This window comes from Neopelma chrysocephalum, unplaced genomic scaffold, assembly GCF_003984885.1.
Source record: "Neopelma chrysocephalum unplaced genomic scaffold, ASM398488v2 Primary Assembly neopelma1_22b, whole genome shotgun sequence".
Lineage (NCBI taxonomy): Eukaryota > Metazoa > Chordata > Aves > Passeriformes > Pipridae > Neopelma > Neopelma chrysocephalum.
Window position 1 is genome coordinate 18,522,308 of NW_020897690.1, and position 25,469 is coordinate 18,547,776.

At 38.9% G+C, this 25,469-nt stretch overlaps 1 protein-coding gene and 1 long non-coding RNA gene across 2 annotated transcripts in view; both read right to left on the reverse strand.

Annotated features, from left to right (window-relative positions):
• Window positions 1-25,469, reverse strand: part of DAP (death associated protein) — a 51,881-nt gene that overhangs the window by 18,444 nt on the left and 7,968 nt on the right. The gene's annotated exons all lie outside the window — the stretch shown is intronic.
• On the reverse strand, window positions 21,863-25,446 carry LOC113966545. Its single transcript, XR_003533868.1, has 2 exons — window positions 25,333-25,446; window positions 21,863-23,429 (listed from the first exon to the last, which is right to left on the reverse strand). It is a non-coding gene; the product is annotated as an uncharacterized LOC113966545 (long non-coding RNA).

Sequence of the window (25,469 nt, forward strand, 5' to 3'; positions counted from 1 at the left end):
ACAAAAAGCATATACCCAGCATTGTGTCAAAGGGAGAGCTATGATCATTCATGGAAGTAGCAGAAGTCATGCTAATTTTAGTCTGCATTCGCTTTGCAGAGCTTCAAGTAACAGTAGGGTGTTGAATGGCAACACTCCAGAAAACACAACCTAGGCCAACTCATTATTATGAAAGTCCACCCTGAAGTAATTCCTGTCTGTCTCTCTCTCTAGGTCTCACAGACTGGTAAGCAGCCTCTCATAACTTTCTCATCAACCACTCAGTGTTCAGAAAGTCTCATTTTTATTTCATCAAATGTTATCTCACTGACACTCTTGGCATATGAAGTAATTTTATCAGCTGTTACCATTTCTTTTAGGTATGGTAAACTTGAGGAACAAATTAAATAAAAACTTAAACCGGACTGACAGGTGTGACTTTAGTGGTGTTTTTAATGGAAATGCATATTTAGAACTTCAGGAAGGCTTGTAATTATTTCAGGTAGGTCAGGGTTTAGATCAGATCAAAATATTAACATACCAACGGGAAGGTATAATTTGGTGGTGTTTGTGTCCTTGGAAAATCTAAGGAAATCTATTCAGTATTGTCAGCTATTCTGCACATAATGCGACAATTTGAAAAGCAGTTTGTAAACTTGAACTCTGCGTATTTTCATTAATATACCCTGTTGTGATTTCCAAAGGGGTTAGGCATTAATAATTTCTACTGATTTAAACAGGAACACTGTACCACAAAAACTGGGTGAAGAATGTCAAACAGGGTATCTGCACTTGAGAAATCATTTCTGAATTTTCAGTAATGCGTGACTTAGCCTGCAGCATCACTGTCACAGAAGCATGACAACAGGAAAACGTCTGACATAATTCTTGGTGGAAACTTGAAAATAATTTGAGAACAAATGAACACATAAACAGGATAGAAAGAAAGAGGTAGTTGTTCACCATCTCACACATGCTTTTTTCTCTCTAAACAATTTGGCTTTAATGATAAAGAAATACAGTATTGTGCAAAATGTGGACTTGGACAGTTCAGAAGATCATAGGCCAGGCAATGCAAGCAACTCAAACACTGTTCCTAATGTGACCTTGTCCCTGGACCTGCACTTCAGTATCTTCCCTTGTGGTTTATCTGACCGCAGCTTAGGCTTTGGTAGCAGTGCCCATAAACAGATGCCAGGCCACGATAATGCTCTCATCCCTGCTTTGATGCACTAGGTCAGTGCTCAGGGCAGGCTCTCTCTCTGGAGGTTCAAATGCCCATGGCAGTTGTTTCGCTCTGGAGATCACTGGCTTTTTCTTCCTTCATGGAGAATGTCACTGTATGTATTTATTAGTTTTGCACTCATCTGACACTAGCAGTTTATTGATCAGAACTCTGGCCAGACAGTTTGGATCAGTACAGTTATAGAGATAATCAAGGGCTGGTTACATGATGTCCCACCAGCCCTATTTATAACATGTGGGGGATGCCTGCATAAGGTCACACTCTGAAAAGGCTAGATGGCTCTCCTGGATCATCCAGTCTCTAGTATGAGCTGCTTGGGTGGCTCCTCCTGGACAGTGGCACAAAGGACAAGTGCTTCCCTCTAAGACCCCTCTTACTGAAGGTCTGCCACTACACTTCAGATTGATTTTAAATTTCTGTCTTGGATTATATCACTTCTTCAATTTACGTCTTTAAGTCAGCTCAGAGTATTGGAAACACTCATTCCTAACATTCTCTGGACATACTATCTACAAATTCATAAACCAAAGCTGCCTTCAATGATTTGAGAACTAAAAGAGCCAAGTCTAAAAGACAAACAACACTGAAAAAACTAATAAAACAAATTACAGGACTGTAATTACAGAGCAGTCCACAACAGAACCACAGAAGGGTTGAGGTTGCCAGGGACCTCTGCAGATCATTGTGTCCAAGCCCCTGTTCAACCTCGGCCACCTAGAACAGGCTGCTCACGACAACATCCAGGTAGCTTTTTAATATCTCCAAGGATCAAGACTCCACAACCTCTCTGGGAACTCTGTGCCAGTGTCCAGTCACTCTCACAGGAAACACTTTTTTTAATTGATGTTCACAGGGAACTTCCTGTATTTCAGTTTGTGCCTGTTGTCTCTGGTCCTGTCACTGGGCACCACCGAAAACTGCATGGCTTCCTTTTCTTTGCACCCTCCTTTCAGGTATTTATACACACTGAAAAGCTCTCCCCGAGCCTTCAGGCTGAACAGTCCCAGCTCTTCCAACCTTTCTTCATAGCAGAGGTGATCCAGTTTCTTCAGTATTTTTGTGGCCCTTCACTGAGTTGACTTTGACCAGTAGCTCCAACTCTCTCTTGTACCAAGGAGCCCAGAACGGGACACAATCCTTTGACATATCAGCCCCTCCTCCCAGTTTTGTGCCATGTGCAAACTTGCTGTGGGCACAGTCTGCCTCATCACCCAAACCATTAATGGAGATGTTGAACAGGACTGAACCAGATCCAGCACTGACCCCGGGGTACACTGCTAATTACTGGCCTCTGACTAGACTTCCTTCCACTGATAACTGCTCTCTAGGTCCGGCTATTCAGTCAGTTTTCAATTGACCTTGCTGTCTGATCATCCAGTCCATACTTCATCAAATCTACTCTATAAAGATCTTAGGGCAAACAGCACCGAAAGCCTTGCTGAAGTCTAGGTAGACAATATCCAAGGGTCTCCCCTTGTCTATCAAGCTGATATTTTCATTGCAGAAGTTTACTGAGTTTGTCAAGCATGACTTCTCTTTGGTGAATCCATGTTAACTTTCCTATCACTTCTGTGATAGGAAATGGTTTCTAGTGCCTGGAAATGGTTTCCAGGATTAGCTGCTTAATCATCTTGTCAGGAACTGACCAGCCCGTAGTTCTCTGGCTCCTTCTGACTGCCTTTTCTGAAGTGCTTATAAACATTGGGAATTTTTTTCTCATTAGTCCAAGAGTTTCTGTTAGGTGCTTCAAGAAAACAAAAACGCTATTGGAAGAGTGGGACTGAAATGTCAAAATTATGAATAAGGTATTTTATTCTTCAAGAGATTTTATTTTTATTTATCTTTTAACTTAGCTGAATATTTTGTGTCAAATATAGTTCCATATAAAGCATTCAAAACTTTTTGAGACAGATTATGCAGTGATTATGCTGAAATAAATACAAAAGATAATTACAGAACTATGAACTCATGAAGTCATGAAGATATCCACAGTTACATTTTATGGTTTATAATTAACTATATGCATGTACATTTCTCTATGAAAAATAGCAGAATAGCGGATTTCAGAAGTATTACATTTTTACGGTCTTAAAAGTTATTATCTACAAAAATAGTTTTTACATAGTGCTATTGCACAGTAGAATTCGATTTCCCCCTTCCTTGCATTTATGAAGTCAACTTCTGCATAAAACAATTCAACCATTCTAATATAATCATCTAACAGATGAGAGACTTCTGGAGTATGGAAACTCCAGAAATTATTATACAGAGACCTATTTGAAGTAAGTGGTACATGTAACACAAAAAAGGTATTGTATCACTGATGTAAAGTCTAGACAAATCTTGAGCACCTAAAATGTCTGGGGAAGATTAATCTAAAATGCCTGGAAGGTAAACAAACTGGAAAGCAATGGCCCTCTACAGTCGACACTATTCATCTTCACAGAAACTGTGTGGATTAAGAGACATTAAAAACTTAACAAAAGGCCAGTGAACTTGTGACACAGCAGCATTTTAGTCAAATCCCATGAAAATTAACTTGTAAACTGATTTCCCCCCCCCATTAGCCTTTTCACCCTAAAATAAAGCTGTCCAAAGGTTGGCTGGTTGCTGTTTAATCCCATTTTGTGGGAGACCAGAAACATGATAGAAAAAACAAACTCTGTCAGAGTTACCACACTAAATTACAAATACAAACACTTTAAAAATCCAGTTGTGAGAGCAGAGAATAGGGAACCACTGATAAAAGTGACACCACAAAAATAATTCTACAACTGTAATAAATAAACCATGGCAAACAAATTAAATTAGGGTCTATGAACTGCGTGTTTATAGGTTGGTCACAGGAACGTGCAACAACCCCTTAAAAAGGAATACATAATACTCTTCACATTAAAGTTTGCTTTGGCTGAGATAATTTCCATAGCCAGGAAGAAATGCACATTTCATAAATAAGGTCAATATCAAAACTTTGAATAACAAGTTTCTCTTACTCTAAGATACAAGGCCAACCTTTTTCTATTGAAAACACAAAGCTCTGAACTAAAATTGCTGTCCATTTACACAACAATACAGATATTCAGACCTTAGCCTTTCTACCATTCTGTGTGCTCAGGTCTATTAAACCAGTTTAAAAAAAAATCCAGTGCATAGCTGGACAGCTATTCTTGTCCTGTACTTTGGCAGCATTAGTTTATGCATTGCAGATGACTTTAGGAGAGCTTCATCCAAGGTAATGGCTGTCTGGATGAGAATGACTCCCTTACCCACAGCAAGAAGCGCTCTCTGAGATGCTAAACTGTTTGGTTGAAACAGGAAGATGATAATCTTGCATGGCCTATATTACTATCCACTAAATTTCAAAAAACCCAGTAAAATTACCTCTGTTTCTCCCAGTTACCTTAAGATAGCAGACTGATTAGCTAAGGGTTGTTTTCTGGGATAAACTGGTTCTTGCAATTCAGCTAAGGGAAGATAAATGCAAATAACAAAGATCTTGAAGAAATGTACAGTAGAAATCACGGGGTGGGACTCACACAACATTACTTACTTGAACACATCTAGCTATACATAAATCAGACCATATTACCTCTTAACTGACTAAAACTTCATCCTGATACGTCTTGAAATATTCATGTGTGACTGAGCAAAACCGGGACAGTTCTAACCAGGATTTGACTTCCTCCATAGAACAAGGTTGTCTAACCTCTGCAGGTAGAAGTATTTACCACAGAAAGTGCTGATCCTCTGAAAAACAGGGATGTAGTTTAACTCTTTGAGTAACTGCCTTCAAGGGCAGGTAAGTTGCTCTGCCATGTTGAGAGTGGAAGCAACTTTAAGAAGCTGTGGCATTGCTGCAGCTTATTGGAGAGTCTCACCTGTCGCTTCTCTGTCAAGAACATTCTCTTTGGCATTTGTGTGTGTGGCAAAAAAAATGAGGTGTTGAGGAGACAGCACTGCTCCCATGATGGCCTAAGGCCTTAAGATGCTGTGATTTGTAAGAAGCTTAAAACTTCAAACCAAGCAATCTGCACTTGGAAATTTGTTCCTAAGAGCGACCAATTGCAAACCTTCAGCAAAAGTGCTAATGACTAAATAACGTATACAGTGATCACTTCCCCGCTATTCATCTCATCGACTTCATCTGTTCCCATCCAATTTGGCAATCAACTGAGACATTTCTGAAGTCTCATCATGGCCTTTGGTGTAAATGTACATCTTAAAACATTTTCAATTAACTTACATTCCCACCTAGCATATACCAAGGTAGAAAACAAAATTGTGCTAATGGTATGTAAATTGTTTAAAATGAAAGAGGCTGAGAAACCGATAGAAGGGAGGGATGAGGGCATGTATGAACCGAATGTTACTTAATGGAATTTAGATGATTCTACTCAGTTTGTCTCTAATAAACAAGAGTTCACAAATTGCACTGAATGCTCAACTCATTTGTTTTATATGTTACCCTCATATAACCCTTTCTTTCTTCAGCAAACAGACCTCTGCTGATCACTGATGATTACACAAGAGGTCTCCTTGCTGTAACAGGTGCAAAGGGTTTAGCAAACAAGCTAGGGAATCCTCAAGAAAGAAAATATCTAGGACTAAAGGAGTCTAGTCATTTCCCAGAGAATATGCCAAAGCTATACTTAGCAAATCACATAACCAAACTTTTCACAGATTATATATTTTTTCTTTTTGTTTTATAGTGTCCAACTTGAGATCCTCAATTCAACAAAAGAAGGCCCAATGAAAATAAAAGCAACAGGAGGTACAGTTGGAAGATACCAAGTGCTACATGCAAGCTAAGTATTCTAATATGACTGTGTCTTAGGGTCAAGTTGGCCAGCCACTTAACTGTACTCTCTGAACTTTAACATTAAACTCAGCTTCTTCACACCTTAAGAATGTTTTAAAAATAAACTGATGCTGAAAGCACCACTTATAAGCACTGTCTAAAAGCCCATGAGGAAATTATTCAGAGACTGCTGTGAAAAAAGATTTTTAAAGTGTAATAAATAGGAATTGGAGCCACAGGAAATTCAACGGGGATTATAAGAAGTTAGGCAAGTAGCTGCTTAATGGCATAAATTCTGTGGAATAAAGCAAGTTCTGAAGAAAACTTGGAAAGTTGATCATGCAACTAAAATCTGTCATTGAATATGTAGATAGGAACAGATTTAAGCCCAAACCTTAGGTTTGGGGGTTTTAGTTTGTTTGTTTAAAGCCTTACTGTTACTTTAAGGGAACTTTTACACATATGGATCTTCTGATTGGTGTCATTTCAGCGTGATGGTCTAATAATTAAGAAAAGTTAAATCTAAAGCAGTTGTTACTGAATTCTCAAGTCTGAAAGAAAAGGCAAGTTTTCTGCAGCTCTCACTGCTTTCGGAAGAAAACACCAAACCAAAAGTCAACGAAGGTTAATTTCTGTTTTTTAAGCTTAGCTTGGCCTAGTAATATTATTTAGGCTATCTGAAATCTTTCTTGCAGCAGGGTAAGGAAAAAGGAGAAAGCTTTTTCTGCTCTTCTGAAGTGCCTTTTCACAATGGGTGCAGGGTTGCACATAGCTCATTAGATGGGATGAAATCTCCAAATTTGCTTTTAACAAGTGAAGTTGGAAAACAGATTCCATCATACTAACCAGCACAGTGATGAAGGCTTGTAGATAATTATATTCACCAGAAGTATTAGTTAATTAAGTCAGAAGTATAAGCGATAGTAGTAATGAGCTATCATCCTCTGTGCTGGCAAGCACTTCATGAGGTAAAGACACTCTGCTAATACCTTGTGTCTAGTTCCTGGCCACAAAGGAGCAGGAGCAGCAGAATTAGAAGCAAATACATATTTCTGCACTCCCTTCTGTTTCTCAGATTTTATCCCTTCTACCATACGACTTTGAATATTCATTTTGACCTCTCCTTCCTCTCCCTCTTTCTATCTAGGTCTTTATTAATTTCAGTAGGCCTATCACTCAGTCTTCTGCCCTATCTAGCACAGTACAGGTCTCTCTCTCTCTCTCTCAGACAATCACCTTCCCGTTATCTTTTCAGACAACTGCAATCTTTTCTTCCAAGAGTCTCTGCCTAACTCCTTGACCCTCCCTTCTTCGTCCTAGAAAGAAATCCATCCCCTCAGGATCTTTAATTCTTCTCATTATTATCTAGCTCTGATAAATTACTGCTTGGAGACTTTAGTCCCTGCATATTTCTACAGCCAGGATCCTCTGCTGATTTACTTCTTGTTGCAGGATCAAAAAGGAACTTCAGAAAACAGAACATTTCCCTGCTGCTGCTAACCCGTACCCCCCCAGAGATGACAGCAGATTGCAAAGAGAGAGTGAAAAAAGCAATTCCTTAGGAAAGAAACAAATGCTAACATATATTTAAGAGTCAACTTAATTTGAAAGTTTTGCTAAAAATCTTTCTGGTACTGTTGTGCAGTTTTGGCCGCTGTCACAAGGCAAGAGCTGATAAACGTTATGTCACTTCTTCTAAATAACTGCTGGAACAAAGCAAAGAGAAGAAACTGATGGCAGCAGTAAAGATAGTTGCCTACAAAGACAGCATTTAGTCCAGATTGGTGCCTGAAGTCTTACCTTCCTGACAAATCACTGCCTTTTCTATTTCAAAGCCAGTCTCACAACAGCATACAGTAAGCTGCTTTTAATTTCTGAGAGAACCGACTGCATTCTGTGACTGCTCAAAAGGTAATGCCTAATTACACTAGTCTGAAGCGATAACAATAAAACTTTGATGATTCATACAATTGGTTCCAAGTTTATCTATGCCAGTTGCCAAGCAGTTCTTTTCAGTCTTCACTTTGATCAGAGAAAGTGACCTTGCTGTCCTTTTAATGCCAGCTGTAAAATAAGCTGGCAATTAGTTCTTTAAAGTTCAAGTGATTCTAATGAAATCTCTTATGACCAAAAATGCAAATTAATTCTTTAGTTCTACATCTTGGTAGTTTAGGGAATTGAGATTGCTCTCTGTTCCAGATATGCTAGAGTAGGGAAAAAACCATTAACAGAACCAAGAACATCAGGATAAACATACTAACATGTTGGCAGAGCTAGCAATATTTTTATGCCTATGTTAATTAGCAAAGATTATGAAACAAGAGTATAACAGTTTTTAAAAGCATTTGATGAAAAGAGCACAAAAACTTGTGTTATTTCTACATAAGCAAAACTTACAGGCAGCTGTTCCTAAAAACATGCATGTTTCAGCTCTTCCTTTCTCATTAAGTCAAACAACGGTTAGATAATAGAGCCGAAAACGATTTTTGGTACCAATGTATTTATCGCATTTCCCAGCACATCAAGCTGTCAGACTAACAATTAATTTCATTTCAAATCAAACCTGACAGGCAGTCTCTTGGTGAAAGAACACATGTTAATTTAACTAAAACACATAACTCTTCTCTTTCAAAATACCTCTTCCATCAAGAACACAGCTTTTGAGATACTCTCTTCCTATCGTTCCACAAATTCTTACTACCAACAGAGTGAACCTCTAACTTACCGTCAAGTAGCAAACAAAATTGAAATCCAGACTTAGATGTTCCCATCACTTACCTAGCAAAGCTGCTACTATTGTATAGAAACAAGATAACTTCTTCTACATCAGTCTGTTAAATAAGGATGACAATCCCCTGTGAGGAACTGACATTCAGTAAGCACAGTATCCTCTACACTTCAATGCTTATCCTCTGTCAGGTTCTTTGTCTTTCCATGCCCTTACCGTTTTGTAAGTGAGGTCTACAAAGTACCTCCAGGATTCAGGAAAAATAATGAAGGTCACACAGTGGGGACACTTGATGTTTAGCTACCAGAAACCAAGGACACTGAAGAACAGCTGTCTTCCCATATCAAATGAAAAGAAACACTCTAAGAAATGCCAGGAAAATCAGCCTTGAAGACTTGGTATTTTTAATTCGGTATCAGCCAGTGTTCCCTCTTATTCACAGCCTCATCTTCCTTCAGGAAGAGGTGTCAGACATAAAACAGCAAGCAAACTATACAAGAACCTGTATCACATGGAGGCTGGTATTTTTTTGAGGAAGATGGTTTATAAATAAATAAAACACTCCAAAGCTCTTGTCTGCAATGACATCAAGTTTCTAGGTCAAATGTGCTTCATTAAATACTCTTTTTGGGGGGGGCTTTAAAAAAATCAGTAACAAGCTATTCAACGGCCTGAAATTTCATCCCCCAAAACAGAAAACAACTTAAGTATTCCCTGTAGACATAGAACCACCAAATGGTTTGGTTTGTGGAGCATCCAACACTTCTCTGGGCAACCTGTTCCAATGCCTCACCACCCTCACAGTAAAGAATTTCTTCTTAATATCTAATTTAAACATACCCTCCTTCAGCCTAAACCATTGCCCCTTGTCCTGTTAAAAAGTCTGTTCCCATTTCTCTTTTAAGACCCCTTTATAAGTAAAAAGCCTCAACAAGGAATCCCTGGAGCCTGCTCTTCTATGGGCTTAACAACCACAACTCTCTCAGCTTTTCCTCACAGGAAAGGTGCTCAAGCCCTCTAATCATTTTTGTGGCCCTCCTCTAGACTCATTCCAACAGGTCCATGTCCTTCTTGGGAAGGGGGGGGTGGTAGAGCTGGATGCAGTACTCCAGGTAGGGTGCAGCCCAGGATATGATTGGCCTTATGGGCTGCAAGTGCATGTTCGGCCTCCCATCCACCAGTATTCCCACAAGTCCTTCTCTGCAGGGCTGCTCTCAGTCCATTCATCACACAGCCTGCAGCAATACTAGCAATTGTCTCAATCTAGGTGCAGAACCCTGCACTTGGCAATGCTGCACTTTACAATGTTCACACTGGCTCCCTTCTCCAGCCTGTGATCAACCTCAACTCAGTCCTTCTGCTCGCTTAGGCAGAAAGTGCCAAATTACCTGGAAAAATTGATTTTTCTCTTTTTAACAGACTTGGAGTATATCAGACAGATTTTCACAGCCTCCTCACAGCATTCTTGCAGCATGTTTCATTAAGGAAACTCAAGTTCAGCAGCTGTGTTTACTGCATGCCAGGTAATGAAGAACAAAAACATTCAAGACTTACACATAAAACCCAAAACTTTGCATTTGATTCATGAACTTCAGTAAGAACCAACACAGCTCTCCACAGAGCTACCAGAGCAGTGGCATAGTTTAACTTTAGATACAGAAGTTTACTTCATAAATATGTTATGGAACTGTGCACTAGATGTAGCTTCTCAGTGGGCCCTGATAGAGTACACAATACCAGCAGGACATTTGTACCTCAGTGGTGATATTGCTGCACTAGGGAGCAAAGGTCTTAAGTTTAAAGGCAGACAAAAATGAGGAAAGTGTTTGAAGCTGGCACCTCCACAACTTTGCTTACCCTAAGAGTGTAACAGCAACCCGACTGCCTTTGCAGGGCTCCTCAATAATATCTCATCTCATTTGGCCTAAGTAGAAGCCAGCTTGCTGTCCTTAAAATGTGCCTCAGCTCCTGAAGGCTTTATTACCCAGAGGAGGAGACACTGCAGATACCCACGGACAAAAGCTAAAATGGCCTTTAGGGCAAAAGAATAATTGCCTGCAATTTCTCTTGGATGATCACAGACAGGTGGGAACACAATCCAACAGCATTTCACAACCCATTTTTTTTCAGAGGCTGCTTATAGAAGTAAACATTTATGCTGCCTTTTTTTTTTTTTTACTATGACAAGATCATAAATTTGTTTGTAGTTTCTAACTGACAATTAGGCTCACATAAACAGAATCGTTCACCTCTACAAAAACATGAGGGGAGAAAAAGAATTCAACTTCGTCTCCTCACAAGGTTCTTAATTCTTTTCTCCTCAAGAAGGTATTTCAAGTTGGAGCTAGAGGGTTAGCAGTATAGTCTCCAAACCCAAAAGCACTAGAAGCTGGTTCCCAGCTAAACTGGAAAGTAGAGCACAGCACTCAAACTCTCCGTCAATAACCTCAGGCAACAGATTCCTCCTAGCTGGTAGAAGTGGGGGAAGGAAGTTATTTCTCACTCTGGCTGCAGCCCAGACTTCAGTAATTTTATCTGTTAACCAGCACAAAACAGTGTTAGCCCACGGCCAGCGCTTTCAAGAGAGGCAGAGCTCCGGCTGCAGAAGACATTTAGCTGTTTGATCAGCTGCTTGACCCTGCTGATAGCACGCTGTTCCTACCTCCACCTTTCTTTCTCTCCTCACCAGCAAACCAGAGACAGGAATCTAGTCAAGATACTATTCCACATGAATATTTCAGACAGTAACACTACTGCCAGCTGCTTGGAAGTGTTTCAATCTGCATGGCAAGGCAGGGACTATAGTGCAACTGAAAGAATTTTCATTGGTTTCTCACGTTGTTGTGGTATTTGATCATAAAACCCTTTCCCTAGCTACAACTCCTGGATTGTTTAAGACTAGAAAAGATGAGCAAAACCAAAATAATGGAGGTTTTTGCTTATCATGAACCTTACAGGAAAGAGCTCCAAATCACAGTGGCCCAAGAATGGAACTGAACAGGCAGGTCCTTCCTGAGGTCAGTCCCACCTGCCAGCTTCAAGCTGGGTTTAAACTTTGTGCTTGGTGCTTATGATCTTCCTTCCAGAATGCAGCACCAGCCACAGCCCAAGCACCAGTGCTGCTCACCAGCCTAGCTGACACCCCCTAAGTTAAATGCCCTGCCACTGGTGAGGAACTCCAGAAGGGCATCACTAAACTCTGCAAAAAAAAAAGTTTGGATTACAAAGGCCCCACGAAAATTAACAGAAAGTAGTTTGTTGAAAGCTACTAAATACAAAGACACAAGAGGGTGCATGCTTTCAGAAGACTCTTCTTGCCTCAGGAAATGCTGCTGCTGCTTTAGCTTAAAGAGATTTACTTTTTAACATTGCTGAAGAAGTGACTCTGATCCCAGGCACTGTGTAGGCACATGACAGACGTCAGTTCTGATCATTCCAGAATTGTCTGTAATTACCAGCTGAGGAGTGCTACCATGGAAGTCAATATTTATGCAGCCAATACTACTTCCACCAAATGCAAATACTTCCAGGACTTTGTATCCAAAAGAACTACACTCTCAAATTATTTCAAAATGCCTAGCAGCAGATGGACCACAGATTTGCATCCTAAATGAAAAGTATCACACCAGGGCTGCAGGGGGCACGTGGGTGAAGAGAAGCACATTACTGAGTATGGAAAGTCATGAACACCAAGTACTACACGCTGAAGTAAAGCAATTCTACTCTGCATAAAGATTTTCCAGGTTTCTTTCCATACAGTGATACTTCATCTCTTCCAACAGTTTACTTTAGGGAAGTGAAAGTAAGCAACGGATGTACAGAACCAAATTAAACTTTTACATCAAAACCACCCATGCCTTGACATCCATCCAAAGATCGACTAGTCTCACTAGAATTTATTTGCTAGTGACTCTGCTAGTTAGACTAACATGTGGCACTTAAATTTTTCACCTATATTTATCAGTTTGTTTTCTCAGCTTTCATCTGGAAAAACACAGACACTTCTCCACAAAATCTCTGCCAGGTTTGTGGTAAAATTCTTTTTTTACCGAACTCTTACATTTCCTTCCTTTTCCATATTTCAAAAGCTAAAACATGGCTTCTAGGTGGGTATTTTTCCCCCTCTGTCAGTCAAACTGATTTTGGCAGACCATGAATCACCAACTAACACTGCAACTCTTATGTTCCTTCATCTTAAGAAAATAAAACTGAAATATGTATAAATTGAGGCTCTTTTCCTCTCTTTGCTTTTCATTCTTTTCTTGTATCTGCTAGAAAAGCTCAGTGTGTAGTTATGTCCATGACTATAGTCTGAAGAAACAAGGAAAGAATTAATCATATCCAATTTATGCCACAGAGTAAAGATAACAGATACAAACTTCAGGAAAGCCTAGGAGAATTAAGGGGTTAACTCGTACACTGTTAAGCCAAAACCGAATTCCTGGAAGCACTCTTTGGCAATCAAATCTTAAAAAACAAACAAACGTATGTATGCCTTGACTTCACTCTCCCCCAGACTAATTCTCAGAATCTAGCCAGGAGACATTTCCTGAGGTACTGTAAACAGTATCAGTTTTATCCCTGAGCAATTAGATTTACATTTTTTCTAGCCCTTTTTGCCTATGGAATCTTGCATGATTAAAGGTATTATTAATATCATCTGCAACAGTGGTGAATCCAGAGAGGAACACAGAGTCATTCCCTGAATTCGCTATAGAGCCTAAAGGCATGCTACAGACATGGGTGTAGGATACAGAAACCGGATCTTTATCTAAGGCTATGGAGACAGGCTTGTCGACACCATGTGAGAGTCTAACATACTTATGCTACTTACAACAGGGTTAAGAAAAGCAGCAAGTTATTAGAATAATTTAGAATTTAGAAGTTTTAAAATGCCTTCCTAGAAGGTGCTTCTAATTTAAGTCCCTAAACATACACCACAAACGTTCTGCAGCTTAATGTAGCAGTACTACCAGATTGCCTCCACAACCAACTAATGCCACCATGGCTTCTAAGAAGCCAAATTCCCAAATACTTTTCTCACTGAGTTTCACTACACAAACCTTTGATGAGATCACCATTTCTTCCCAATACGTCTTTACTAAAATGGCAACTGATCTTAATGTTAAGTCAGCCTGCAATTACAGTGTTAGACCACATACCTTCCTGCCTCTCAGTGGGCAGCAATGAACACATGGGGAAGGAAATAAAGATGGAGCTTGCAAAGGAGTGCTTCTGACAATACTCTCTAGAAATCTGCTGCTCAAGAACTTGCCAAGCCAGAGACTGTGTTCTTGTATTATCCTATAGTACCAACCATATTCCATGAATTTTCCATTGGCTTTCGTAACCCAAAACTTTTTGCAGAGTTTAGTGATGTCCTTCTGGAGTTCCTCACCCTTGGTAGGGCATTAAATCAAGCAAGACAGCTCTGTATCATCAGCAGACTTAAAGATTTCACTCTTTATTTCCTTACTGAGGTCACTGACAATGATCAATGCTTTTATGGTTGCATACATTAAGTCATAAGTCTACCAATTCCATAAGCACAGCTTTGCTTTAGTCATTAGGATTTGAATCCTAATGCATGACTATTTGCCCAGAAGCTTGGCTCAACACTGCCTTCCCTACTGAAAGAGGAGACATGCTATGGAATCTCATGGCAGTAAACATTCACCAAAATTATGGCAGACTAAACATCAGCTGTGAGGATTCAATAACTCCAATGTTAGCAAAGGCTGCGAAAACACAAGATGACTTCTGATGGAAATTTACTGTTAAATTTCCAGACACTTTGTCCCTTTGGATAATCTTCATTTTCACCACATTTTGTAGTAACATAATTAAGTTCAAATAAAAAGAAATGGATGCCATTTATCTCACAGAAGCTATTTATTTGCCAAGGTTTCTCTCTTATATATGTATATTAAAATAGCTTAGAAAAGGAAATACTAAAAACAAGCAAATGAAGAGTTCATTTGTTTCAGCAATATGAATGCTGATTTAGATTCAGCAGATGAATCTATTACTTAATTCCTCTGTTTGCATATTTTTGCATTTTTGCATTCCACTTAGTGCATATAATAGTGTTAGAAAACTTTAGCTCAGGATTTTCTAGAGAGAGAATGAGAAGGTTTTCAAGGTAAAGTTACTGTAAAGTTACCCCAAAATAGAGTTTATGTTTGTTGGCTAAATATTTGATATGACTGGTATTAAAATCTGAATGAATGACCAAGTGAAGAAAAAAACTTCACAGTCTATTTGGCATGCAGAGAAATCCAAAAAATGCAAACAAGGCTCCTCATTAAATAAACTCAGTTATCATGGGATATGGCAGAAGACATTCTTGAGGATCAGAAACTGAAAATAGAGCATAGGAATAAATCAAATATCATAATGATAGAGGTTAACAGAGGGATTCTGTAAGAAACTTGAAAAGAGATCTAAACAGTAAGATGACAATTTATGCTAATGTTAGTGAATTATTCAGAATGGAAAAAAAACCTGAATATAAACAATCTCAAGGGATCTCAGAGGAATGACAGAATAATAAAGGCAAAGAGAAAAGATAGCACCATGATAAACGCAGAATACACACACTGGGAAAAACAATCCTAACTGTATCTACGTAATGGTGGGCTGTAGCACAATTATTAAACTCAAGACCAAATGCTGGAATCACCAGGAAAAGATTTTTGAAATCAGCCATTTAAGTAAAAGGCAGTTAAAAAGACAACTGGAACTCAAGAACTATTAACAGAACGAAAAGAAGCAGAAAAATATAACTATGCCAGTGTGTAAGTCTGTGGCATGCTTTTACCCTCCACACTGCAATTCTAATTATTCCACCACAAAACCAAACAAAAATAAATGAGAACTCAAGGAAAAATATACAGTGGAGAGAAGGAGGAGAAGGTGAAACAAATAGAGTTGTTTTATATTTTATTTTATATTATTACAAGACTTGAAGGATACGGCAAAACGTTACCAGGCTTTCAAAAAGAAAACACTTTTTGCAGCTCACGCTACTTGGACTGTGATGCTACCTTCATGGGAAGGTGATTATCAAGGTGAGAAATGTACATTTGGTCAAAAGAAGGCTAGAGAAATAGTAACTAGGTGGAGTGGCAGTAATTTGATTAGCAAGTTTCTAAGCAGTAATTTGGATTGCTGGATACTGGAAGAGTTCCTCGGGCTCATTGTACACCAGCTCTTTTTGTACACTGCCCCGAAAAGACCATCTGATGGGGAGTGCTGCACAGATAGAGCTTCATGCTGGCCCTGCAGAGACACCCATATGCTTTAAAACAGAGGATGCAGGGATTATAACGAGGTTGTAAGTTCCTCTTTCCTTCACAGTATTACTCTTTCTTTATTTCTTTAGAAGACATGGCAACAGGCAGGGACAAGTATGAATTATACAGTGAAGGATGAACTATATAGTGTCTTAAAAAGCCATCAGGTGATAAACCTACAAAAGTTTTAAAAAAATGTGGAAAGGAAGACAAAATCTGGTGCATTAACTGCTAGCAGTTATCTTCTCTTTCCTCCTCCTATGACAGGGAAAAACAGTGTACACTAACTTGGCAACTTCCTCTTCCCAGTAAAAGGTATTAAAACCTGAAGGAATTACCAAAGCAAAAAAAAAAAAAAATAAATCTAGCCTACTTGGTATGCACAGATTTCCAAAAATGCCAGCAAGACCTCTCATTAAACTGAGTTAGCATGGGATAAAGCAGGAGACACTCTTGAGGATCAGAAACTGGAATAGTCAAACACAGAAACGACACATCATTGGCTTCAAAACATACATGACCATTACATAACTACTCCTATTAGAAATATGCAGGTCCTAAAAAGCATATTTTATTTCTCTGTCTGATACATAAAACTTTCACAAAACAGCCAAGTCCTGATCACCACACCAGCTAAGTTATCAGTCAGCTCTGCATAAGAGGATGAGAGGTAGGCAGAGGTCTCTCAGCATTAGAACTCTTCTCAGAAAAAAAGGTGATTTTAGGAAATACAACAGGAAGAGAACAACTGGCAATCACTAACAGAGAAATAGTTTCAAGGGTAGGACACAGCACAAAATAAGAACTTGAACTGGGGAACAAAGTGTCATAAAGGGAGATCCTCCAAAGGGCAGCAGCAGGAATAAATAATACGTTATCAACAGGAATGCAAGTTTTCTGCAATTGTGTTTGCTTACAAGACATAAAAGAAAAATGTAGTATTAAACTTCAAAGCCATATAGAGGTCATCCAAACCATCCTGAAACGGGGAAGGAACCAGAACAACCAGTCTTATTAGCCAGAAGGCCTATGTTTGGAGAAAACAGCAGAAAACAAAGCTCTACTCCTCAGAAGTTTGTTTGGTTCTCGCCTTTTTTCCCTATTGTAAACTGGAACAAGAATAAAATCTTTCAAACACACCAACAGAAACAGAACTGTGTAATCTCTGAAAACAGGAAATTAATTCTACAGCAGTTTTCAAAGCAATAAATAAGAATGTTAAATTTCATTTACTCAAAAGCCTTCTAAATAGCCTTATGTGGAAAAATTTGTGGTAATGCTATTAGTGTCGCTGTTGATATAAAACAGCATACACATGGCTAAATACACTCTTCCTCTAGAATCACAAGTTAGCATGATACCTGAAATAAAGGAAGAAACACAGAAGTGAAAAATACTCAGTTCAGTTTACTAAAATTTCATTCCATCACCTCCCATACAAAAGCAACATTTTAACAAACAAGCCAAACAGAGTTGTGCATTAACTGGTTGGTTAATTCACTAATGCTCCACAAAGTCAAAAGTCGAATATATCACGTGCAAACAAATTGTTTATTAGCAACAATAACGTGTTGCACATTAGCATGTTACTATGTTGCATGCAAAAACGAAAGACTGAATCAAAAATAAAAATCTGGCAGCAGTAGCTTTCATAAGTAGAGTAATGCAAAGTACTCTTGATCATCCTAGCAATCACCGAGCAGTAAGCACAGTTTACCAAGGCACGTTCTAAATGCTCACACGAGGTTACAGTCTCAGGAGAGTGACCATCAGCACTGGAGGGCAGTCAAGCTTATTAGCAACATGTACAACGATGCACACAGTGAGTAATGAAACTTTGCTTACTGAATTATTTTGAAGATTTTTCAGTAGTTCCAAATACTCTCAAAAGAGGCACCTCAGCTGTTCTAGCAAAAAATTCAGCCTGTAATACCTGGAGCCCCGCATTTATTTATTTATTTACAATAGAAAAGAAGGCTTTAGAATAGGCTTTGAGAAGCAATGACAAACATTCAGCACTGCAAAGTACCTTGATCTCAAGGACTCTGATTCAGTACTGCAGTATGAGGTGCTTGATGAAGTGTGCCATAATTGACAGCTAGTCTAGTATTTAATTATAGCTCTAACAATCTGAAAAAAAGAAGAAAAAAGTTAAATTTCAAGCTTGTTAGGGAAAAGAACTAAGCACTTTGGTTGTCACCAGCCTGCAACAAAGCCAGCTCCCCTATGAACAAAGCTCCAATCTGAGCACCAGGCTCACCACCTTACATATATTCTAAGGAATGAGTCCCAAGGAAACTGAAATTCATCAGAACTAAGATCTGTGTGAATGTGGCTAAAGTATTCTACTAATTGCCATTTATTTAACAGAATGTCTGTGACCAAGGCACAATCATTGAAATGTTACAAGCCTACTGCAGCGAACACTCCTCCAACAAGCAACGTGCTGCACTGAACAGCTCTATCAGCTTCTACAGCAGTGTAAATAAAGCTCTGATGATGACAATATAACAAATGCTTTCAGCATCATTTTTATTTATCTCTCATGTATCTCTTGCTTCTAGTACCTGTGTCCTGGGAGTGAAATGAATTTCCTCCTGTCTGGCCCAGTGAAGTTAACAAATGATAATTCCAAGTTTATTTTAATATTAAACTGCTTCAAAGTTTGGTGCCTGATGCAGCTGAGGCAGAAGAAACTTCAGGGAGAGAAGGTGCTACATGAAGAACTATATCCCCCTCCTTGGCACACATGGTGTCAATCGCACACACCTCCTACTCATTTTCAGTTCATGGTAACTTCACTTCAAACGCAGGTTTTTGACACTAAATGAGAAGCATCTGGTCCTCTGCAAGCTATTTCTAGTAAAAATTCATACCTTTAGCTTTAAAAATACTCTCAGCATTGCCGAACACCTAAATAATAGAGATTCAGGCTTAGTTGGCATAGTGAAATGGACTGGACTATACTTCTGAGTTTGGAAATTTTTGTGCTTTATAATGCCTGTGTAATATCTGTTTCAATGCTGTATGTGCCTCCAGACTGGCATAGTGACCTTCATTCCATGCATATTCCAATACTTCAGAAAGATACCAAAAGAAAAGAACTAAGTAAAATCCTACCACACAGGCTATTAGTTTAAGATAATTTACTTTTCTGTACTGATGTGAAATGCTGTGCTAACTAAGCTGTGCCACTTGGAAGATACTACTTGCCATTCATTTTTCTCTCACATATGACTAAGATTTTCTCACCTTCCTCATGACACAGAATACAAATTAAAGACTTTCATTCTTTTAAAATCTTTTTTCTTACACCATCTTGGCTGACAATTCATCTCAGCTTTCCAGCTAATTTCATAAGACAGCATATGTTTCTTTGGGACTGAACTTGGCTCTTGCTGAGCTGGATGGCGTATCTCCTATTCACTTTGAGGGGGAGAAATATCAGATCTTTTTTAGTTCTTTCACACATGCACACAGTACTTCAGGAATATGAAAAGAGCTATCCATATAATGTCATAACTGGCACTTACACTGATGGATTTATCAACTTACAGCTTCAATCATCAAGAAATATTGGAAGCAAGAAACAGTCTTTCAGAAGACTCTCATATCTTTCTGTATGAGAATGCTTCATTCATAATCTTGCCTAGCTTCTTCTCCATTCCCTACATTCACAGATCTTTTCAGTACTTAAATGGAGATATTCACAGCCTATTTTCTTGCTTTACAGTAGTTCTGCATTTAAAAATCAGTATTACACATTCTATTCTCTCTCCATACAGTTAAGTCTATAACTGCATAGGCATTTGATAGGGTTCAACACTGGTCACAGCAATTACTTTGCTGCTTCTCCATGTAACTGGTCACCTGCAGAAGGTATTGTCCTGAAAATCACATGAAAATGGCCAATATTACTTTCGGGTTTTATAACTAAACAAATTGTGCACATATAAACTTTAGCAGAGTTGAGTATCTGCTAATCATAAAAACTCTATGCAAATGATTAAGACACAAAGATGAATAATAAAGCGGAAAAATGCATTGAAGGCAATGCTACTTATGTAAAGGAGAAGAGTGTGGCACCATTAAGAAGCCACTCCCTTAACTGTTAAGTGAATTCAAATCCAAAATAATAAATATAAGAAGGAGGAAGGGGAAAAAAAACCAACAAGCCCTAAGCAGAGAATCTTTTCGGAAAATAGAGATGTTTTGGAGAAGGTAGGAGGCTATTTCCCTTACTGCACTATGTTCACTATTCTTCTTAATAATATTATAAAAATATAGTTGCCTTTTTTTTTTTTTTAAACAGCCCAATTGCTTCCAAAGCTCCGCACCTGAGTAATGAGAGCTCAAAGGCCAAGGACAGGAATAAAAATTTTTGATTCGTATCCATTATATCCACACATATAATCAAGTTACAGTTTTTATATATCAAGTGTAAAATGACAATACATTGTCTGTGAACATATCTCTGTGCAAAGCCGTATCAGTTCATAGAGGTAACAGAATTAGGCTCCAAAGAGTGGGGGGGTTGGGGAAGGGAAGGCGGTTTAGAAATACAGTGAGAGAAATTTGAATTCCGTCAAGGAAGAGGATCTGTATGTTGATGACAGATGTTTGTAGAGTATCAGTTCACTCTTTCAGAGCTACCTGAACCTCTGACACAATAGCGCAAGAAGCCAACACTTAAGCGGCTCTGTTGCCAGAAGGGGAGACTCAGTTGTTCCTCTATCCACCAAAGTTGCACATTTCCTCTCCAAAAACTTAAGCAGAAGATGTAGCAGTCTATCTGCCCTGACCCGCCTCTTCCTTTTAACCTTAAATATTCACCATGCTGAGTCAATGCCAGCTTACATTTCCAGTAGTTTGGTTTTACAGATGCATGAACAGAGGTAGCTAGGTCTTTTTCAGCTTTATGTTGGTGAACTACATGGGAGAAACATTAATGGGCTGTTCACTCTGAGTATTTATGGAAGTATAATGCTACCTGTTCGCAGGGGTTTGGTTTACATGTTCAACAAGCTGTAATTTTTTTTTCTTTTTTCTTTTTTTACTTAGAACTCTTAAGATTTCCCTCTGTGAAACACCTGTTGACTCTACATCATCAGACTACCTACCACGGTGGAAACTACTTCTTTGAGCGCAAGCAAGCTGAACACTAGACATCACTTCCCAGATCCTAGCTGTGCTGAAGAGTAGTTATTCCCAAGTTAAAGGGTCAGAACTCTGACTCTACAGTTTCTGCTCCAGCTAAAATAACCAGAACAATAGGGTAAAATACAATGAGTAGAACTAGTTTCAAGTATTTCCATATTCAGGGTGTAAACAAACATACAAACCTTCTCTAATAGCTTAATTATATAATCCACTTTATATTTTTTAAACTCTGACAGAAGTTTGGTCAACAAGGGTCCTTACGAGGCAAAAAATCAAACACGTTTTAGTGACAGCAGAATCTGCAGTGGCAAATGAAAAATGGAAATAATGCCTGCAGCTTATTTCTTGTCAGTTGCAACAGAGCAAAGTGAGGGAAAGGAAAAACAAATTTACTCTTAAAGAAAGCATGTATCTGCAGACAAATTTGAGATTTCCACTGCACTTACAAAAGAAAAAAGGAGGTTCAGCTTAACTATCATATTCAGACTTAACAAGTAACACTAAGCTAAAGGATATCGGGGGCTTTCAGCAACTCCTCTCTCACCATGTAACTAAGTACCAAGAGCAGCTCTTTGACATATGAGCACCCATATGCTTCATTAGCATGATTTTGCTTTTGAGTCACCACATTCTAAATTACCCTCTCATTTTTTTTCTTTTTCTTTCACCCAGTGAATATAACTAAAGCACACATTGTAAACTGAATTAAAATCCAGGCTGCATACTTTATTCTTTCTAGAGCTGATGGGTAAGTCAAACATAATGGTGGTTCACAATCTCCAGGTAAGTTTAAGACACAAACCACATACAATTTACATATATAGAGAAACCACTCCAGTGAATTTATATTGAGTAGTTAAATCACTGTAATTACCCACTTTGTTTCAGAAATATAACAAAAGAGCATGAAAGTCTTTAAACATAAAAGCCTTTGCAGTTTACCCTGTTTGTTAAAAATAAGCCTGATATTTGCTTTAAATGGTTTTTTTTATATCCTGATGCTGATAGATAATTACAGTTCCTTCTTCTTGAGATCCCAGAATGACAATTAATGAATCTCTTGTGCAAAACTGAACAAGCAGCTCTCACTTCAAATTATCTGTCTTTCAGGAGTATTTATTACGTCAAGAGTCAGATGCTGGCTCAGGAATGCACATGATACTGCAAATCTCAGTTAAACATGCATTAATGGGCTTTTAATAGAGCCCAAGACTATGAGTAGCCTAGTTATTCCAAATAATTTCTATGACAACATACAGTCCTGAAAAATGATGATTCTGATTCATAACCATACTTCTAATTATAAGTTTCACCTTCCTCTAGCACCACAAAAAAACTCCTTCTGGCAGCAATCAGTATGACTTTCAATCAATAAAAACTGCAACCATATAAAAAAATCCAAATCAACAGAAGTGATAAGCAATTACAAAAACATAAGAAAATCAGTAATGGATCAGTCTAGAAGTCATCCAGCCAGTATCCTATCTCCAACTGGCTGATCAAAGTCACTCTTGTCTTGAAACCCACCTCACAGTCTAGTTTACTACTGACATCTTGACCAAAGGGGTGCCACTGGCTTTTGGAGATGCCACGTCTTTAGTTCACCTAAACCAAACAATGCAACTTCTCCCTTCTTTCATCAGGTCTTCTCCATATAATCATATCCAGCCATTCCTCTTTAAGTAAAACTCTATTTATACCAGACACATAAAATTATTTCTACCACTCAAGGCTGAGAACTGCCTCGCAGGAAAGGTTTAAATTTGTATAAAATTGTCTTACCACATCCTGTTTTAAGTGATCACAAATCACCATTATGACAAGTCTCCCTATCACTTCATGAAATGAGCTAAAAGTTGCTAAACAACTGAGAAAAATAAATGTCAAAGAAGATATAACTAGTGGATGTTAAAGTCACCTTTATCACAGCACAGGTAGCTATGTCAGGGGTGTTCACCTGTATCAGCTTTGTTTACTTTAAGACTAGATAGAAACATTGACAAAACAACTTTTTCTGCAACCAGGCTGCAAAAACAATGCTGTCTCTGAACCCACAAATATTTCTGTGAACCCTAGCCGAAAGCCTTCTTGCTGAGCAACTGCTCGGATTTGTGCCATCACGGGGAGCACATGTGCTCTCAGAATTTCCAGAGAACCCTGGGAGAGACTGAATTCTTCTGCTTCCATTTACTCTCAGTTCCACTAATCTGTCCTCGAGTAAGCCTGCAATGAGATTAAAATAATGACTCAGTCATTCTACCCTCCCTCTTCACAAACAAATTACTCTTCTGTTTTATTCTTTTCTCCTACATCATTGTCAGCTGGCCATATCACCTGATACAGATTTCCTGAAGGGCTGTTTGCTCTTTTTAACTTCAAATGCAATAGGGAGTAGAGATTGCATCATATCAACAATACTACCTTAAAATGGCAAAGACTAAAAACATGAGAGCGGAAAGCTAAAAACACAGATGTCTCCACATCTGCTTAGCAAAGGGACATAAAATACCAGCTAGCAAAGCCCCACAAATACGTTGGTGCTGGAGAAAGCAGAACAGAATGCTCACTTCTCCTCTCCTGACAAACCCATCCCCATCTCCTGATAAACCAGTCTCCACCAGCATCAGAAATCAAAGGATATTCAAAGGGCGATGTGAATCACCAGGAATGGACACAAACTCCGGGGGACTGCACCTTCCAGCATAAAAGCAGTTGACATGCTGCAAACATAATTTAATTTTGACTAACAACAACAACAACTTCATATACTGTGGCCTGTGAAGTTTGCTTATTCTGTCTTTGGCTAAATACCTTCTCGCTCACATCTATAGCTTGTACTGCCACCAGAGCAGGAGCCTACAACAGGCACGTTAAACCCTTTCCCTTATATACACAAAAGGTTCCTGTTCTATCAGGAAAACAACTTCTCTCAAGTTGGTTTACAACTTACTGTTTTGTATTATAACTCATGTTGGTTCCCACCTAACGATGCTCCTTATGTCCCCCTGCTGCTTTCTTTTTAAAGAGGATTAGATCAAAGAAATAAAATAGTTTAGCCCAGTGCTTTCTGTATTAATATACAGGCTGGAGAAAACTGTATGCACAAGTGCCTAATACAGACCAACAATGTATCCTCCACATAAAAACCAAAGCAAAGAGCACACTCTAAGTACATATTTTGACAATCAACTGATCAAGTAGACAAAGGAATGGATTTTATGATGTGTAACTCTAACTATTAACTATTCTCTAGTTAATAAGGCAGCTCTAGAGCTCATTAAACTATCTCCTCTGCCATAACAGCATAAAATTTGCTCACAGACATGCTTTACAATACTAAGATACAGTGTGTCTTTGCTAGCATCTACAGATCAGGAGCGCACCCCTCTCCCAATCATTCTGTTGCCCAGGCTTTGTTTCACATTGTGGATTGGTCTCAGGCCAGTTCACCTGGTTTCCCTGAAGATAATGCTAAAGCGGAACACATAGACCAAGGAGACACCTAACACATGCCAGCTAGGACTGGTCCTTCAGTCCAGACAACCAAACTAATTTATCTCCAAAACACACACAGTATGAACATAAGGTCCTCAGCACCGTTTACGCCCACAAATGGGCTTCTATTGTGCCACAGCACCTGCTACAGCAAACACAGCCACAAATATCAAGATTAAATTTTAACTTTTCCCCGCACTATTTGAGTGAGAGAGGGAAACATAATCTCTCTCCAAGAAAGGAATAAAGCATGTGCTATATCGTAACAGAGGCTTAGATCTGTGAACAGATACAAGAAGTCTTCTCATTTGGATCCTAATCAGGCACCCTCACCATGAGGCTAGCATGCCAAGAAAAGATAAGAATAAGAAGGTACATAATGCTGTGCTGGGTCTGGGTGAGGTGGTTAATTCTCACCATAGCAGCCCTTTCTGTGTTGTGCTTTGCACTGGTAGCTGGAAAGGTGCTGACAACACACGAGTGTTTTGGCCACTGCTGAGCAGTGCTTCCACAGCACCTAGGCTGCCTCTCCAACACTACCCTCTCACCAGCAGGCTATGGGTGGGCAATATCTTGGGAGGGGACACAGTCAGGACAGTCGACCCTAACTGACCGAAGGGATATTCCATACCATCTGCTCAGCAATAAAAGCTGGGAGAAAGGACGAGGAGGAGAGAGGGAGCATTCATTATTACCATGTTTTCTTCCAGAGCAATCACTACGTTACCCAGGAAGTGGTGGACATCATCTGCTGAAAGGACATAGTGA